Raw genomic sequence first — 8237 nt, forward strand, 5'->3', positions numbered from 1 at the left:
CACCACTGGGGATGCACTGCAGTTAGTCCAGAGAGTGCACTGGCACCACTGGGGATGTATTGCAGTGATTCCAGAGAGTGCACTGGCACCACTGGGGATGCACTGCAGTGAGTCCAGAGAGTGCACTGGCACCACTGGGGATGCAGTGCAGTGAGTGCAGAGAGTGCACTGGCACCACTCGGGATGCAGTGCAGTGAGTGCATTGAGTGCCCTGGCACCATTGGGGATGCAGTTCAGTGAGTCCAAAGAGTGCACTGGCACCACTGGGGATGCAGTGCAATGAGTCCAGAGAGTGCACTGGCAACACTGGGGATGCAGTGAAGTGATTCCAGAGCGTGCACTGGCACCTTGGGGATGCAGTGCAGTGAGTCCAGAGAGTGCACTGGCACCACTCGGGATGCCATGCAGTGAGTCCATAGAGTGCACTGGCACCACTGGGGATGCAGTGCAGTGAGTCCAGAGAGTGCACTGGCACCACTCGGGATGCAGTGCAGTGAGTCCAGAGAGTGTACTGGCACCACTGGTGATGCAGTGCAGTGAGTCCAGAGAGTGCACTGGCACCACTGGGGATGCAGTGCTGTGAGTCCACAGAGTTCAATGGCACCACTGGGGATGCAGTGCCGTGAGTCCAGAGAGTGCACTTGCCCCACTGGGGATGCAGTGCAGTGAGTCCAGAGAGTGCACTAGCAGCACTGGGGATGCAGTGCTGTGAGTCCAGAGAGTTCACTGGCACCACTGGGAATGCAGTGCTGTGAGTCCAGAGAGTGCCCTGGCAACACTGGGGATGCACTGCAGTGAGTCCAGAGAGTGCTCTGGCAGCACTGGTAATGCAGTGCAGTGAGTCCAGAGAGTGCACTGGCACCACTGGGAATGCAGTGCCGTGAGTCCACAGAGTGCACTGGCAACACTGGGGATGCACTGCAGTGAGTCCAGAGAGTGCACTGGCACCACTGGGGATGCTCTGCAGTGAGTATAGACAGTGCACTGGCACGACTTGGGATGCAGTGCAGTGAGTCCAGAGAGTGCAGTGGCACCACTGGGGATGCACTGCAGTGAGTCCAGAGAGTGCACTGGCAACACTGGGGATGCAGTGAAGTGATTCCAGAGCGTGCACTGCACCTTGGGGATGCAGAGCAGTGAGTCCAGAGAGTGCACTGGCACCACTCGGGATGCAGTGCAGTGAGTCCAGAGAGTGCACTGGCAACACTGGGGATGCAGTGAAGTGATTCCAGAGCGTGCACTGGCACCACTGGGGATGCAGTGCAGTGAGTCCAGAGAGTGCCCTGGGACCAGTGGGAATGCACTGCAGTGAGTCCAGAGAGTGCACTGGCACCACTCGGGATGCAGTGCAGTGAGTCCAGAGAGTGCTCTGACACCACTGGAGCTGTACTGTAGTGAGTCCAGAGAGTGCACTGGCACCACTGGGAATGCAGTGCAGTGAGTCCAGAGAGTGCACTGGCACCACTGGGGATGCAGTGCAGTGAGTAAACAGAGTGCACTGGCACCACTGCGGATGCAGTGCCGTGAGTCCAGGGAGTGCACTGTCAGCACTGGGGATGCAGTGCAGTGAGTCCAGAGAGTGCCCTGGCACCACTGGGGATGCAGTGCAGTGAGTCCAGAGAGTGCACTGGCACCACTGGGGATGCAGTGCAGTGAGGCCATAGAGTGCAGTGGCACCACTGGGGATGCAGTGCAGTGAGTCCAGAGAGTGCACTGGCCCCACTGGGGATGCAGTGCAGTGAGTGCAGAGAGTGCACTGGCACCAGTGGGGATGCACTGCAGAGAGTGCACTGGCACCACTGGGGATGCACTGCAGTGACGCTAAAGAGTGCACTGGCACCACTGCGGATGCAGTACCGTGAGTCCAGAGAGTGCACTGGCACCACTGGGGATGCAGTGCAGTGAGTGCAGAGAGTGCACTGGCACCACTGGGGATGCAGTGCAGTGAGTCCAGAGAGTGCACTCGCACCACTGGGGATGCAGTGCAGTGAGTCCAGAGAGTGTACTGGCACCAATGGGGATGCACTGCAGTGACTCCAGAGAGTGCCCTGGCACTAGTGGAGATGCACAGCAGTGTCTCCAGAGAGTGCACTGGCACCACTGGGGATGCACTGCAGTTAGTCCAGAGAGTGCACTGGCACCACTGGGGATGTAGTGCAGTGATTCCAGAGAGTGCACTGGCACCACTGGGGATGCACTGCAGTGACTCCAGAGAGTGCACTGGCACCACTGGGGATGCAGTGCAGTGAGTGCAGAGAGTGCACTGGCACCACTCGGGATGCAGTGCAGTGAGTGCATTGAGTGCCCTGGCACCATTGGGGATGCAGTTCAGTGAGTCCAAAGAGTGCACTGGCACCACTGGGGATGCAGTGCAGTGAGTCCAGAGAGTGCACTGGCAACACTGGGGATGCAGTGAAGTGATTCCAGAGCGTGCACTGGCACCTTGGGGATGCAGTGCAGTGAGTCCAGAGAGTGCACTGGCACCACTCGGGATGCCATGCAGTGAGTCCATAGAGTGCACTGGCACCACTGGGGATGCAGTGCAGTGAGTCCAGAGAGTGCACTGGCACCACTCGGGATGCCGTGCAGTGAGTCCACAGAGTACCCTGGCACCACTGGGGATGCAGTGCAGGGAGTCCAGTGTGTGCACTGGCACCACTGAGGATGCAGTGCAGTGAGTCCAGAGAGTGCACTGGCACCACTGGGGATGCAGTGCAGTGAGTCCATAGAGTGCACTGGCACCACTGGGGATGCAGTGCAGTGAGTCCAGAGAGTGTACTGGCACCACTGGGGATGCACTGCAGTGAGTCCAGAGAGTGCACTGGCACCAGTGGGGATGCACTGCAGTGAGTGCACTGGCACCACTGGGGATGCACTGCAGTGACGCTAAAGAGTGCACTGGCACCACTGTGAATACACTGCAGTGAGTCCAGAGAGTGCACTGGCACCACTGGGGATGCAGTGCAGTGAGTGCAGAGAGTGCCCTGGCACCACTGGGGATGCAGTGCAGTGAGTCCACAGAGTTCAATGGCACCACTGGGTAGCAGTGCCGTGAGTCCAGAGAGTGCACTGGCCCCACTGGGGATGCAGTGCAGTGACTCCAGAGAGTGCACTAGCAGCACTAAGGGATGCAGTGCCGTGAGTCCAGAGAGTGCACTGGCACCACTGGGAATGCAGTCCTGTAAGTCCAGAGAGTGCCTTGGCAACACTGGGGATGCACTGCAGTGAGTCCAGAGAGTGCACTGGCACCACTGGTAATGCAGTGCAGTGAGTCCAGAGAGTGCACTCGCACCACTGGGAATGCACTGCAGTGACTCCAGAGAGTGCCCTGGCACAACTGGGAATGCAGTGCAGTGAGTCCAGAGAGCGCACTGGCACCACTGGGGATGCAGTGCAGTGAGTATACAGAGTGCACTGGCACCACTGGTGATGCAGTGCCGAGAGTCCAGAGAGTGCACTGGCACCACTGGGGATGCAGTGCAGTGAGTCCAAAGAGTGCACTGGCACCACTGGGGATGCAGTGCAGTGAGTCCAGAGAGTGCACTGGCAACACTGGGGATGCAGTGAAGTGATTCCAGAGCGTGCACTGGCAACTTGGGGATGCAGAGCAGTGAGTCCAGAGAGTGCACTGGCACGACTGGGGATCCAGTGCAGTGAGTGCAGAGAGTGCACTGGCACCACTGGTAATGCAGTGCAGTGAGTCCAGAGAGTGCCCTGGGACCAGTGGGAATGCACTGCAGTGACTCCAGAGAGTGCCCTGGCACAACTGGGAATGCAGTGCAGTGAGTCCAGAGAGCGCACTGGCACCACTGGGGATGCAGTGCTGTGAGTAAACAGAGTGCACTGGCACCACTGGTGATGCAGTGCCGAGAGTCCAGAGAGTGCACTGGCACCACTGGGGATGCAGTGCAGTGAATCCAGAGAGTGCACTGTCACCACTGCGGATGCACTGCAGTGATTCCAGAGAGTGAACTGGCACCACTGGGGAAGCAGTGCAGTGAGTCCAGAGAGTGTACTGGCACCATTGGGGATGCAGTGCAGTGAGTGCAGAGAGTGCCCTGGCACCACTGGGGATGCAGTGCAGTGAGTGCAGAGGTTGCCCTGGCACCATTGGGATGCAGTGCAGTGAGTCCAGAGAGTGCACTGGCTCCACTGGGGATGCAGTGCAGTGAGTCCAAAGAGTGCACTGGCACCACTGGGGATGCAGTGCAGTGCGTCCAGAGAGTGCACTGGCAACACTGGTGATGCAGTGAAGTGATTCCAGAGCGTGCACTGTCACCTTGGGGATGCAGAGCAGTGAGTCCAGAGCGTGCACTGGCACCACTCGGGATGCAGTGCAGGGAGTCCAGAGAGTGCACTGGCACCACTGGGGATGCACTGCAGTGAGTCCAGAGAGTGCCCTGGGACCAGTGGGAATGCACTGCTGTGAGTCCAGAGAGTGCACTGGCACCACTGGGGATGCACTGCAGTGAGCCCAGAGAGTGCCCTGGCACCACTGGGGATGCAGTGCAGTGAGTCCACAGAGTGCACTAGCAGCAATGGGAATGCAGTGCAGTGAGTCCAGAGAGTGCACTGGCACCACTGGGGATGCAGTGCAGTGAGTCCATAGAGTGCACTGGCACCATTGGGGATGCAGTGCAGTGAGTCCAGAGAGTGCACTGGCACCACTGGGGATGCAGTGCAGTGAGTCCAGAGAGTGCACGGGCACCAGTGGGGATGCACTGCAGTGAGTCCAAAGAGTGCACTGGCACCACTGGGGATGCACTGCAGTGAGTCTAGAGAGTGCACTGGCACCACTGGGGATGCAGTGCAGTGAGTCCAGAGAGTGCACTGGCACCACTGGGGATGCAGTGCAGTGAGTCCAGAGAGTGCACTGGCACCACTGGGGATGCAGTGCAGTGAGTGCAGAGAGTGCCCTGGCACCACTGGGGATGCAGTGCAGTGAGTCCAAAGAGTGCACTGGCACCATTGAAGATGCAGTGCAGTGAGTCCAGAGAGTGCACTGGCACCACTGGGGATGCAGTGTAGTGAGTCCAGAGAGTGCACTGGCACCACTGGAGCTGTACTGTAGTGAGTCCAGAGAGTGCACTGGCACCACTGGGAATGCAATGCAGTGAGTCCAGAGAGTGCACTGGCACCACTGGGGATGCAGAGCAGGGAGTCCAGTGTGTGCACTGGCACCACTGAGTATGCAGTGCAGTGAGTCCAGAGAGTGCACTGGAACCACTGGGGATGCAGTGCAGTGAGTCCATAGAGTGCACTGGCACCACTGGGGATGCAGTGCTGTGAGTCCAGAGAGTGCACTGGCACCACTGGGGATGCAGTGCAGTGAGTGCACTGGCACCAGTGGGGATGCACTGCAGTGAGTGCACTGGCACCACTGGGGATGCACTGCAGTGACGCTAAAGAGTGCACTGGCACCACTGGGAATACACTGCAGTGAGTCCAGAGAGTGCACTGGCACCAGTGGGGATGCAGTGCAGTGAGTCCAGAGAGTGCACTGGCACCACTGGGGATGCAGTGCAGTGAGTCCAGAGAGTGCACTGGCACCACTGGAGCTGTACTTTAGTGAGTCCAGAGAGTGCACTGGCATCTCTGGGAATGCAGTGCAGTGAGTCCAGAGAATGCACTGGCACCACTGGTGATGCAGTGCAGTGAGTAAACAGAGTGTACTGGCACCACTGCGGATGCAGTGCCGTGAGTCCAGAGAGTGCACAGTCAGCACTGGGGATGCAGTGCAGTGAGTCCAGAGAGTGCACTGGCACCACTGGGGATGCAGTGCAGTGAGTCCAGAGAGTGCACTGGCACCACTGGGGATGCAGTGCAGTGAGTCCATAGAGTGCACTGGCACCACTGGGGATTCAGTGTAGTGAGTCCAGTAAGTGCAAAGGTACCAGTGGGGATGCACTGCAGTGAGTGCACTGGCACCACTGGAGCTGTACTGTAGTGAGTCCAGAGAGTGCACTGGCACCACTGGGAATGCAGTGCAGTGAGTCCAGAGAGTGCACTGGCACCACTGGGGATGCAGTGCAGTGAGTGCAGAGAGTGCCCTGGCACCACTGGGGATGCAGTGCAGTGAGTCCACAGAGTTCAATGGCACCACTGGGTAGCAGTGCCGTGAGTCCAGAGAGTGCACTGGCCCCACTGGGGATGCACTGTAGTGACTTCAGAGAGTGCACTAGCAGCACTAAGGGATGCAGTGCCGTGAGTCCAGAGAGTGCACTGGCACCACTGGGAATGCAGTCCTGTAAGTCCAGAGAGTGCCTTGGCAACACTGGGGATGCACTGCAGTGAGTCCAGAGAGTGCACTGGCACCACTGGTAATGCAGTGCAGTGAGTCCAGAGAGTGCACTGGCACCACTGGGAATGCACTGCAGTGACTCCAGAGAGTGCCCTGGCACAACTGGGAATGCAGTGCAGTGAGTCCAGAGAGCGCACTGGCACCACTGGGGATGCAGTGCAGTGAGTAAACAGAGCGCACTGGCACCACTGGTGATGCAGTGCCGTGAGTCCAGAGAGTGCTCTGGCACCACTGGGGATGCAGTGCAGTGAGTCCAGAGAGTGCACTGGCGCCACTGGGGATGCAGTGCAGTGAGTCCAGAGAGTGCACTGGCACCACTCGGGATGCCGTGCAGTGAGTCCACAGAGTACCCTGGCACCACTGGGGATGCAGTGCAGGGAGTCCAGTGTGTGCACTGGCACCACTGAGGATGCAGTGCAGTGAGTCCAGAGAGTGCACTGGCACCACTGGGGATGCAGTGCAGTGAGTCCATAGAGTGCACTGGCACCACTGGGGATGCAGTGCAGTGAGTCCAGAGAGTGTACTGGCACCACTGGGGATGCACTGCAGTGAGTCCAGAGAGTGCACTGGCACCAGTGGGGATGCACTGCAGTGAGTGCACTGGCACCACTGGGGATGCACTGCAGTGAGTCCAGAGAGTGCACTGGCACCACTGGGGATGCAGTGCAGTGAGTGCAGAGAGTGCCCTGGCACCACTGGGGATGCAGTGCAGTTAGTCCACAGAGTTCAATGGCACCACTGGGTAGCAGTGCCGTGAGTCCAGAGAGTGCACTGGCCCCACTGGGGATGCAGTGCAGTGACTCCAGAGAGTGCACTAGCAGCACTAAGGGATGCAGTGCCGTGAGTCCAGAGAGTGCACTGGCACCACTGGGAATGCAGTCCTGTAAGTCCAGAGAGTGCCTTGGCAACACTGGGGATGCACTGCAGTGAGTCCAGAGAGTGCACTGGCACCACTGGTAATGCAGTGCAGTGAGTCCAGAGAGTGCACTCGCACCACTGGGAATGCACTGCAGTGACTCCAGAGAGTGCCCTGGCACAACTGGGAATGCAGTGCAGTGAGTCCAGAGAGCGCACTGGCACCACTGGGGATGCAGTGCAGTGAGTATACAGAGTGCACTGGCACCACTGGTGATGCAGTGCCGAGAGTCCAGAGAGTGCACTGGCACCACTGGGGATGCAGTGCAGTGAGTCCAAAGAGTGCACTGGCACCACTGGGGATGCAGTGCAGTGAGTCCAGAGAGTGCACTGGCAACACTGGGGATGCAGTGAAGTGATTCCAGAGCGTGCACTGGCAACTTGGGGATGCAGAGCAGTGAGTCCAGAGAGTGCACTGGCACGACTGGGGATCCAGTGCAGTGAGTGCAGAGAGTGCACTGGCACCACTGGTAATGCAGTGCAGTGAGTCCAGAGAGTGCCCTGGGACCAGTGGGAATGCACTGCAGTGACTCCAGAGAGTGCCCTGGCACAACTGGGAATGCAGTGCAGTGAGTCCAGAGAGCGCACTGGCACCACTGGGGATGCAGTGCTGTGAGTAAACAGAGTGCACTGGCACCACTGGTGATGCAGTGCCGAGAGTCCAGAGAGTGCACTGGCACCACTGGGGATGCAGTGCAGTGAATCCAGAGAGTGCACTGTCACCACTGCGGATGCACTGCAGTGATTCCAGAGAGTGAACTGGCACCACTGGGGAAGCAGTGCAGTGAGTCCAGAGAGTGTACTGGCACCATTGGGGATGCAGTGCAGTGAGTGCAGAGAGTGCCCTGGCACCACTGGGGATGCAGTGCAGTGAGTGCAGAGGTTGCCCTGGCACCATTGGGATGCAGTGCAGTGAGTCCAGAGAGTGCACTGGCTCCACTGGGGATGCAGTGCAGTGAGTCCAAAGAGTGCACTGGCACCACTGGGGATGCAGTGCAGTGCGTCCAGAGAGTGCACTGGC

Source organism: Anser brachyrhynchus (genome assembly GCF_964034855.1).
Source record: "Anser brachyrhynchus genome assembly, contig: SCAFFOLD_93, whole genome shotgun sequence".
Classification (NCBI taxonomy): domain Eukaryota; kingdom Metazoa; phylum Chordata; class Aves; order Anseriformes; family Anatidae; genus Anser; species Anser brachyrhynchus.